The sequence below is a fragment of the Camellia sinensis genome, chromosome 1 (assembly GCF_055761805.1).
Source record: "Camellia sinensis isolate YWXY chromosome 1, ASM5576180v1, whole genome shotgun sequence".
NCBI classification, from domain to species: Eukaryota; Viridiplantae; Streptophyta; class Magnoliopsida; order Ericales; family Theaceae; genus Camellia; species Camellia sinensis.
The window spans coordinates 250,200,845-250,211,859 of record NC_138961.1 but is presented as its reverse complement, the minus strand read 5'-3'; positions in this window follow the sequence as shown (position 1 = coordinate 250,211,859).

The window sequence follows — 11,015 nt, the reverse complement described above, 5'->3', positions numbered from 1 at the left end:
GCGCTGGCATGTCTACTTTTAGATCCTCCGATCGAACAGAAGTGCTTGGGGGATAACTTCTCGGTATGCATGATCGGGAATGGAACGGCTGCGGGCCTACCAGCAACTATTTTGGATGCATCTATCGCACCCTCTCTTATTTGGCAGTATGAAGAGGGATTTTTGTCCAGCAGCACCGGGTCAGGTAGTGAGCCAGAATCTGATTCCACCGAGTCTTGTGAGTCAGAATCAAGTTCCAGCTCGACTGAGTCTGAGTCTGGTAATCTTGGGGGTAATAACTCTGATGCCACAGTCTTGTCCAGGTCGTCTTTTTCTTTCTCTTTTGAGTCTGTTGTAACTGAAGAATCGGACGATTTGGATGTGCTTAATGAGAATCAAGTAGCTGTGGTTTCTGAGTACTTCTCTGTGCCCTTGATTTATTGCATTAACTCAGACTTTCAAAATTTTGATAAAAACAACGAGGACGAAATTCTTCCAGTTTTGCAACGCTTAATTGAACAAGAGCAGGAAAGATTTGTTAAACCTTTAGTTGATGAAATCACTACCGTAAATATTGGTACTGAGGAGGACCCGCGGCTGGTCCAGATCGGGTCCACGTTGTCTTCGGAGGAACGCGAGCGCTTAGTCGCTTTATTAAAAGATTTCAAAGATGTTTTCGCGTGGTCCAACGAAGACATGCCTGGAATCGATCCTGAGATTGTACAGCATCGGATCCCTCTTGACCCCGAGGCCCGACCCGTTAAACGGAAGCTCAGGAGGATCCGCCCGGACTAGGCTCTCAAGATTAAGGAAGAGGTCACCAAGCAAATTGACGCAGGATTCCTGCTGGTATCCAAATACCCGACTTGGTTGGCCAACATAGTTCCGGTACCGAAGAAGGATGGCAGGATCAGGGTGTACGTGGATTTTAGAGATTTGAACAGAGCTAGTCCGAAGGACGACTTTCCCTTGCCGTATATCGATGAGTTAGTGGACTACACAGCGGGGCATGCTTTGCTTTCGTTTATGGATGGCTTCTCAGGCTACAATCAGATAGTGATGGCACTAGAAGGCCGGGAAAGACTACTTTCACCACCCCGTGGGGGACCTACTGCTACAGAGTGATGCCGTTTGGGTTAAAGAACGCTGGAGCTACATATCAACGAGTCGCGACCACAATATTGCATGACATGATCCATAAAGAGGTTGAGGTGTACGTGGACGACATGATTGTCAAGTCCAAAGAAAGAGAGGGCCACTACACCACCTTGCAAAAGTTTTTTCAAAGGATTAGAGAGTTTCGGTTGCGGTTGAATCCTTAGAAGTGTACGTTTGGTGTTACAGCGGGAAAAATGCTGGGGTTTCTGATTACACAAAGAGGTAACGAAGTTGACCCTTCCAAAATCAAGGCCATCTTAGAAATGCCACCACCAAGGACTGAAAAGGAGGTGTGAGGTTTTCTGGGTAAAGTGCAATTCATAAGATGGTTTATCTCAAAATTAACCTTGACTTGTGAACCACTTTTTGGTCTCCTGAAGAAAGGAAAGAAATTCCAGTGGGACGACCGATGCCAAGCTGCTTTTGAACAGATCAATGAATACTTGCAGAACCCGCCCGTGTTGTCACTACCAGAGCCGGGAAAACCATTGATATTGTACCTTTCAGTGACTGAGACCACAATGGGCTGTATGCTCGCGCAAGAATCAGAGTACAAAGTGGAGAGAGCCATCTACTACCTGAGCAAGAAGATGCTAGAGTATGAGACTCGCTACACACCGTTAGAGAAGGCTTGTTTAGCTTTGGTATGGGCTATCAGGAAGCTGCAGCACTACCTGTTAGCTCACTTCGTAATGTTGGTTTCACGGCTCGATCCCATCAAATATCTTTTCGAGAAACCAGCATTTACGGGTAGGCTAGCTCGTTGGTTGCTGTTGCTCTCCGAATTCGACCTAAAATATGTGTCACGCAAGTCAGCCAAGGGAAGAGCAGTAGCAGAATTCTTAGCCGATCATCCAGTGGAAGGAGGTGAAGCAGTTGAGTATTTATTCCCAGATGAAGCCATTTTGCACATCGACGACGAATTTTGGACGATGTACTTTGACAGAGCGTCAAATCAGTATGGGTATGGGATAGGAGTGCTGCTAATAGCACCCGACAATTCTCGTATCCCTCTAGCCTTCAAACTCCGATTCAAAGTCTCGAACAACGAAGCAGAATATAAGGCATGCATTGCCGGTCTAGAAGCAGCCCTGGAACTAGGGGCAAGACGGTTGGACGTCATTGGGGACTCGAACCTTGTTGTATCTCAAGCAAAAGGAGACTGGAAAGTCAAAGAAGAAAGGATGATGATGTATCACCAGACCTTGGACTTGCTAATTCCTCGGTTTGAGAAGCTAAACTTTGGTCATCCACTAAGAGAGAACAATAGGTTCGCAGATTCTTTAGCAACTCTATCTTCTATGATAGACATCCCGTTCGGAGTCCGGATGCGTCCAGTCATCATTGACCAGAAATTTGCGCCAGCCTACGAGTCGATTGCTACTATAGATGAGGTTCAGGACGAAAACCCCTGGTATTACGACATTTGGAACTTCTTGGAAAAAGAGGTGTATCCACCAGGGGCAAATGCCAAGGACAAAAGGGCAATCAGAAGAATGGTCGTTCAGTTCATCATCTGCAGGGGTAAGCTGTACAAGAGAGGCCATCTAGGAATGCACAAGCTCTCTGTTGAAGCCGAAGAATCAAAGCGCCTGATGGAGGCCATCCATGGAGGAGAATGTGGAGCGCATATGAACGGGGTAATGCTAGCGCGGAAGATCCTCAAACAGGGTTACTACTGGTCCACTATGGAGGAGGATTGTATCGGCTTTGTTCGGCAATGCCACAAGTGTCAAATTCATGCAAATCGCATGAACATCCCACCGTCGAAGCTGTATAATATGACTTCGCCATGGCCATTTTCAGTTTGGGAAATCGATGTGATCGGGGCTGTTACTCCAAAAGGGTCGAATGGGCATGAGTTCATCCTAGTCGCGATAGATTATTTTACGAAGTGGGTTGAGGCCCAGTCTTATGCAGTGTTGAAGGCGTCGCACGTTGCAAAATTCATCAGAAACAACATCATCTGTCGTTATGGGGTCCCAAACGAGGTCATTTCAGATAATGGTTCCCACTTCAAGAAGGAAGTGATTGACTTGTTGGAAGAATACAACGTGGCTTTTCATAAGTCATCCACATACCGACCGCAAACCAATGGAGCGGTTGAGGCCGCCAACAAGAATATCAAACACATACTGCAGAAGATGGTGGAAACCTATCGGGATTGGCCAGATAAGCTGCCGTTTGCTCTGTGGGGCTACCGGACTTCAATCAGGACTTCTACTGGGGCGACCCCGTATTCATTGGTTTATGGGATGGAAGCCGTTCTACCTATCGAGATTGAGGTTCCGTCATTGCGAGTATTGGCTGAGTGTCAAATAGCCGAAGCAGATTGGCAGCAGAGCAGGTTTGAGAAACTCATGCTCTTTGATGAAAGAAGACTTAAAGCACTGTACCATGTTCAAGATTATCAGTGCAGAATTGCCCGGGCTTTCAACAAGAAAGTTAAGTCCAGGAATTTGAAAGAAGGAGATTTGGTGCTCAAGGACAACCGAGCTCCCATCCACGACCCTAGGAGCAAGTTCAGACCCAGTTGGACTGGCCCTTACATCATCAAGTCAATCTGGTCAGGTGGAGCTGTGGTTCTAATGGATCTAGATGGCCTAGAATTTCCACAATCGATCAACATGGATAAGCTGAAGAAATATTACCCCTGAGAGGCTCGCTAGGCCAAAAACCCGAAAGGGCGACCTAGGCAAAAGTTAGAGCATTGAAAATTGGAAAATATAAAAACTGAGCTCGCAAGGTTGAAAACCCACAAATGGCGGCCTTGGCAAAAGTTAGAGCGTAAAAGGAGAGAAAAAATACTCGAGCGAACCTAAGCCTGAACTACGTAAGGCTTGATTCCCATCTTTGGGATACGTAGGCAACTTCATTCTTAAGTTCAGCCATAAACTTTTCCCCGATCAACTTTGTCCATTTGATCATCTGGGTCATCTTTGACTATTCAGCATTCAAAAGCTTCGATTGTAATCTCCGGTGCAGTGTTATTCAGACTAGGGGCAACTTTCCGTTGCCATACGGTGCCGCGGTACTATTTAAACCAGGGGCAACTTTCCAGTTACAGGGATCCGAGGTTGTGCATCTCAGTGGCAAATCTCAGGCGTGTCCAGTTCTGATCCATATCGAAAATAGTTTTGAAAAGTTTTAATAAAAGTTGACTTTGTTCAAAATTAATCTTTTTACAACTTAGACCATTTTTTTACCAAAGCAGAAAATTTTCAGTACCCACGACTTTCAATTTCATTGATTTCAATACAGAGTCTTCCTGCTCTTGCATACAAATCGAAGTTGCTTTTTATTACATTCATAAAGAAAACTTAAAAGTATTGATAAAGCAATAAATCCGGGGCATAGATAAGTCAGGTGTTCCTGCACCTCCTCCCAGAGCTGGTCGAAGCTTCTGGTGCCAAGCTGGCCCCAATCTGCGCCTCTTCGTTGAGCCAATCCGAGCACTCATCAGACAAAGTGCAACTGAAAGTGGGAGCAGGGGCCAGGAGCTCTCTAGTCCTCCATGCTGTGGCATATCAGGCAAGCTGTGCGCCTCGAATCGGAAATGCAGCCGAGTACTCTAACCCCTCTGGCGGGCAAGTCTGATCATGGCCGAACTGGTGTTGGAATCAGAAAGGAAAGTAGAACACACAGTGAGTCAGACCAATCAACTGAATCCCGGTCTGCTGGGACATACTGTAGCTCATCGCCGGGAGGTTGAGCCAAGGACAACGCCAAGCAATGCGATCCGCAGACAAATTGCACATCCAGTCAAACCACCATCCCTCATCAAGGGCATCAACTAGTCGTTGTCGGAAGAAGTATCCGCGAGCTGAGTAGACTGGGCAAGAGTCCACAACCTGCAATTTATCTATCAACCATACCTGGGGAGGGATAAAAAATGAGAGAATAAAGAATAGAGAGATGTACGATGAGAGAAAAGTGAGAAAAGGGTTTGTGAGAAAAATCGAGCCTGAGGGCCGAGTGATGTGAGCTATATATATATAAGAGAGGGTGGGAAACATTACCTGCAACAGTAGTGGACTCCCCGCGAATCTGGTCGTCTCCCGACGATGGAAAGCATCCAAGCCCATCAGCGTCTCGGCCAATGTCATGACAATGCAGCTCTTTCCCTCCTTCAAGCCTTGAGCAACTTCAATCAGACGAATGCTAGATCCGCTAAAGCCTGGGGCGAGCAAAAAGTGAGATAACATGCACAAGCAAAGGGTGTGTTGTCGAAAACCTTGCCAATGATGGTCGCCGCGGTTACCAGCATCAGAAAAGCGATGAATCAAGCCAAGGATATCCAGTTCCCCGTTGCAGATCAGAGACCGAGCATCATGCATGGTGAGCCCACACATCTATCCTAAAGTTTGAGCGTGACCAAAGCGAAACTGGGGCAAAATCTCTTCATAGCGTTTAGATTCCATCGAAACCTAAAAATCTTCGAAGGACGGACACATCTCTTGCCCGCCGAAGCTAAAGACATGTGTAACTGGGTTCCAAAACCTCACCATGGCATGGAGGAAAGAAAGGTGCAGCGGAGTACGGCTCAGCGTGAATAGTGCATTCAAGCCGAAGCCTTGGAAGTTCAACTTTTCCGAGCTGTCTAAAGTAGCAATCCAAGCTGCGAGATTTTCGACGAGAAACGCCTCCATTTTGGTGCAAAACTGAGGTGAAATGAATGAGCCACGGAGCTAGGATTTTTAAAAAGGATAAGGCACTGTTCGGGGGATACGTGTCGAAAAATTGATGGTTGCTGAGCTAGGTGGTCGACCGACCACCTTTTCTGGTAGGTCGACCACCCCCTTGGTCTCCAAATGAAAAAACTGGTGGGCCAGCTCCCAAAGGTGGTCAGCCATGCTGCAAAGTGGGGCTTTGGTCTTGTTCTAGCCTCTAGAAAGAAGTTCCTAGCATTTCCATGCATCGGGAGTGTTAAAGACGCGAGTTTTCCTCAGTTTCGGATGCGTTCCATCGCCCAGATCGTCCGAAATGCATTTTGTTTATCAAATTGTTGTTCAGTTTTGCTTATCGAATTGTTGTTTTGCTTATCGAGTTGTTGTTTTGCTTATCGAGTTGTTGTCTTGTTTGTTGAGTTGTCTTGTTTATCGAGTTGTTAAGTTTTGTCAAGCTGTAGAGTTTTGTTTGTCGAGTTGTTACTCCTTGTTTAATCAACTTTGTTGTGTCTTGCTTATCGAGTTGTAAACTTGCTAAGGTATTGTTGTTCCTTAGTAAGTTAAGTTGTTTAGTTTGTTACGTCGGTTCACTACCTGACTTGGCAATTTTCAGTGCACAATTCCATTCAATCTCATTTTTGTGCAAAATAATGCGATACGATGCTAAGAACATAAAATACAACACTTTTTCAACAAAAGCTGTTCCATTCCATCATGTTTCCTTTGTTATAACATTTTACAACAAGGGTACAAGTTTTACAAGAAAATAAAACTGCACAATGTACAATGTGCTACAACTACTAGTAAAAAGGTAAATAAAGCAGGGAACAGCTGCATCAATGCTCTCAAGAGCAGGAATAAGAGGCCCTCTTTGTCCTCTTCTGCGGGACAATCTCTGCACCACCAGCACCATCTGAGTCGGAGCTGTCATCCTCACGATCCTCCTCGACCTCACCTCCACTCCTAGGACCGAAACCGGAGCCACCCTCTCTGTCAGCAGATGTCTCTAACTGGGGATATGCAGCCCCCTCCTCCTCCTCCTCATCCTCGCTGGACTCCTCCTCTATGACATGCGCTCTGCGTCTGCGAGACGACTCCCCTCTCCCGGCTCCTCGAGAAGGCCTAGATGGCCCAGCTCCTCGAGAAGGCCTAGATGGCCCAGCTCCCCGAGAAGGCCTAGATGGCCCGGCCTGTGGCTGCGCATATACCAGAGGCATCTGAAAAAGAAAGAGTGCAATATATCAGCCAAAGTATGTATGTCAGATACAGATGCAAGAAAACTACGTGAAGTGGGTGCATGCAGATACAGTACGCAAATGTGGTGTGTGTCAAATGTGCTCTACACAGGCAGCCTATCAATGCAGTAAAATGTTCAAGATCAGCGTGTCATCAGAAGTATGATAAATGCGAGAAAGCTGAAGAGTACCTAAACACCCATGATGGACAGCTGCGCCTCTCTCTATAGGACTATGCCCTCGAGTGAGGCTACCGTCAGAGCACCTCATTCATGTACTCCCGGGGTGGCTGCAGATATAAGCTCAACTCATCAATAAATAAACAACTGCCAAAGTATCTATGTGATAAATGGAAAACAGTGGAACATACCGGTGGTGAGTCATGGTCACTGACATATCGGTGGTCAGGCATAGGAGGCTCTATCGGAATCGGGTAGGAAGTCCCGTATCGCCATCCCGTCAGCTCAGTCGGCATGTCTGGCCATCCAGCATGATGATGAGTCAGAGGAATCGGAGGAACCAATCCACCCCCACCTCTAGATGTGCTAGCCCTACTAGTAGAAGGGGCGCCTACAGCCCGGGGTCAGCTCGACGACGGCCTATCAGCAGACCTCCTCATAGGAGTGCGAACAACTGTCAATGGGGGCATCAAGTATGTGTGACGGTAGGTCGCATACTCCCCCTCCTCCAAATGCAGCAATACATCGGTACCCAGCAAGGCACTAACAACCTCCTGGGGAGTGAACCTCCCGGTAGTCCGCATATCATCCGAAGGTGCTGAGGGGATGTCCTGAACAGGGTAGCCCATCGTCTGGCGCGTGAAGCGCTCCCCCAGAAACCAGGGCCTACCAACTAGCCCCTCGAATAGGATCCTGTACCGGGAGGCGGCCCATCTCCCAGCAAACCGAAACCGGGTATCTTCCCCCAACGGCGCCCAAGGTCGCCAAGTGATCTGTAGATAACTAGTTTATGAGCCGATTAGATATCGCAAATGTGCAAGTTAAATCAAAGGAGAAAACATGGAGAACTGGGAGTTCTGAATTACCTCTGTCGGCCGCACCATGTCGAAATACTGCCGCAGGTAGGGGAGAGTCTCCCGAGGCCTCGACCGGTACTGGCCCTCGAATACAAATGAGTAAGGGGTCATGACAGGCACCTCCACCTCCAGCTCCGGGGCTAGCGTCGGGAAATATGTGAAAACCCATAGCTGTGGGAAACAGAGCAATAGCCATCAGAATACAGAATGCTGAGTGCAGAATGGGAATACAGAATGTACAGAGAATACAGAATGCTGAGTACAGAATAGGAATACAGAATGTACAGAGAATGCAGAATGCTGAGGGCAGAGTGCAAAGTACAGAATGTAAAGTGTGCCGTGTCTACAATGTACAGATAATGAAAAGTAGAAATGTAAACCAAGAGGGCAGAAAGTACCTCCCAGGCTCTCCAATAGCCGCCGACTATATTTCCCCGTCCGCGGGAGGTCGCGCTCATATAGCAATAAAGGGTAGCCAAGTCGGCACCACCCCAGTCATATCCGCTGACCTGTGATAGGTCCACTAGAGTGCTCAACAGATAGAGGCCGACAGTGTTCGCCCTATTAGAAAACAAAGTAGTCCCGAAGAGGAACATCAAAAATCCGCGAGTGTACTGTGCTACCTCCACGGGAGTCATGGGCACCCTCCCCTTGAAATGTGAGGAGAACCAGGTATATCGAACCCGGCCTGAGGATCTATCGACCGGTGGGCGAGCTCCTAATAGATAAATCCACGCAGCCTCCCACTCACCCATATCCTCATCATGTGGGATCGGCCAGCCTCCCACATCAAGGCCTGTGAGCACCGTAAAGTCAAACGGGGTCATAGTCATGTCCCCGGTAGCAGAGAAATGGAAAGAGTTGGTGGTGTCCCACCATCTCTCTACCAAAGCCCCCATCAATACCCTGCTGGCAGGATAGCGAGATATCCCAGTACAGAAGGGGCCGAACCCTGCTAGGTCGACCCAATCACGGATAGCCTCCGGGAGCTCCGCATACCAATCCCTCGCAGCAATGGAGCCATACCCTCGTGTGAGATGAGAAGATACCTGCATTCAGAATGAACAAATATGTTCAGTTTCAGAATGAAATGAAAAAGGCTGCGTGCAAATGAGATGTATGAGCTGCGTGCAAACCAAATCAGATACAATGCTGTGAGCTGTGTGTTCAACATGAAGTTCGAGCCGTGTGTTCAACGTCACGTGTTTGGACTGTGCGTTCAGATTTCAAAATAGTGGGCTGTGTGTTCATCTCAAAGTGTGTGCTGTGTTTCCACCTTCAATTTGAGGTATGTGTTCAGAAATTCAGAGTTTGGGCTGCGTGTTCTACTCTTAACAAGTGTGTGTTGTGTGTTCACCTTCAATTTGGGCTGCGTGTTCAGAAATTCAGAGTTTGGACTGCGTGTTCAGAAATTCAGAGTTTGGTCTGCGTGTTCTACTCTCAACAAGTGTGTGCTGTGTGTCCACCTTCAATTTGGGCTGTGTGTTCAGAAATTCAGAGTTTGGGCTGCGTGTTCTACTCTCAACAAGTGTGTGCTATGTGTTCACCTTCAATTTGGGCTGCGTGTTCTACTCTCAACAAGTGTGTGTTGCGTGTTCACCTTCAATTTGGAATGCGTGTTCAGAAATTCAGAGTTTGGGCTGCGTGTTCTACTTTCAACAAGTGTGTGCTGCGTGTTCACCTTCAATTTGGGCTGTGTGTTCAGAAATTCAGAGTTTGGGCTGCGTGTTCTACTCTCAACAAGTGTGTGCTGCGTGTTCACCTTCAATTTGGGCTGCGTGTTCAGAAATTCAGAGTTTGGGCTGCGTGTTCTACTCTCAACAAGTGTGTGCTGCGTGTTCACCTTCAATTTGGGCTGTGTGTTCAGAAATTCAGAGTTTGGGGCTGCGTGTTCTGCTCTCAACAAGTGTGTGCTGCGTGTTCACCGTCAATTTGGGCTGCGTGTTCAGAAATTCAGAGTTTGGGCTGCGTGTTCAACCTTCCACCAAGTGTGTGCTGCGTGTTCACCTTCAATTTGGGCTGTGTGTTCAGAAATTCAAAGTTTGGGCTGCATGTTCAACGGTCAACAAGTGTGTGCTGTGTGTTCACAATCAATTTGTGGGCTGTGTGTTCAGAAATTCCAGTGATTAAGCTGTGTGTTCAAAATGCAAACAGAATGCTGTGTCATAGGCTAAAGTGTTCGGAACAAGCTATGTGCTAGAATGAGCAGATAAGCATGTGTAGCAAAAGCATAAGATGCACGAAAAATGCAGAATATATTACAGGAAATGTAAAAAAGTGAAGCACATACCTCCTATGCCTGATGGGAGAGGTGGGACTCTGGCTCCCGCAGTAAAAGATCTAACGGTGCTCGATCATCGAAATCTGTAAAATGATAGAAAACTGCCTGAGGGAGGACGTGTGTCGGAGGGTCGTACCACTCAGGAATAAATGGTCGAACCCTCAGAGGCAGAGCCATGATATCTGGATCATCTCTGGCGCCTGGAGGACCTCCACCGTGAGGAAAGTGACCGGCCATTTCAAAAAATCTGCGAAAATGAGCAAAAATGAGCAAAATGAGCCAAAATTGGAAAAAGTAAACAAAAGTCAACTCTCGGGAAATGAAAAAGTCAACAAAAGTCAACTCTCAAGAAAATCTTCCAAATTTTGAGACAAACTCACCTCAAGTGGCGAAAATGAAAACGCGTATGGAGCGCAGATCTGAGAGGGAAAATGCTCTAGGCAGGTGGAAGGACTGATTTCAGAGTTAGAGTTGTGAGGAAAAGATGTTTGTCCGAGTGGATTTAAAGAAACAAGAGCAAAAGACCAAACCGCCCCCGGATTTGGGTTAGGGGGTCGGCCGACCACCTTTTGTGGCAGGCCAACCACCCCATTTTCAAAAACCTGGTCGGTGGCCTCCCCCCTGGACCAAACCTGGTCGATGTTGTTCTCAAGGTAGTC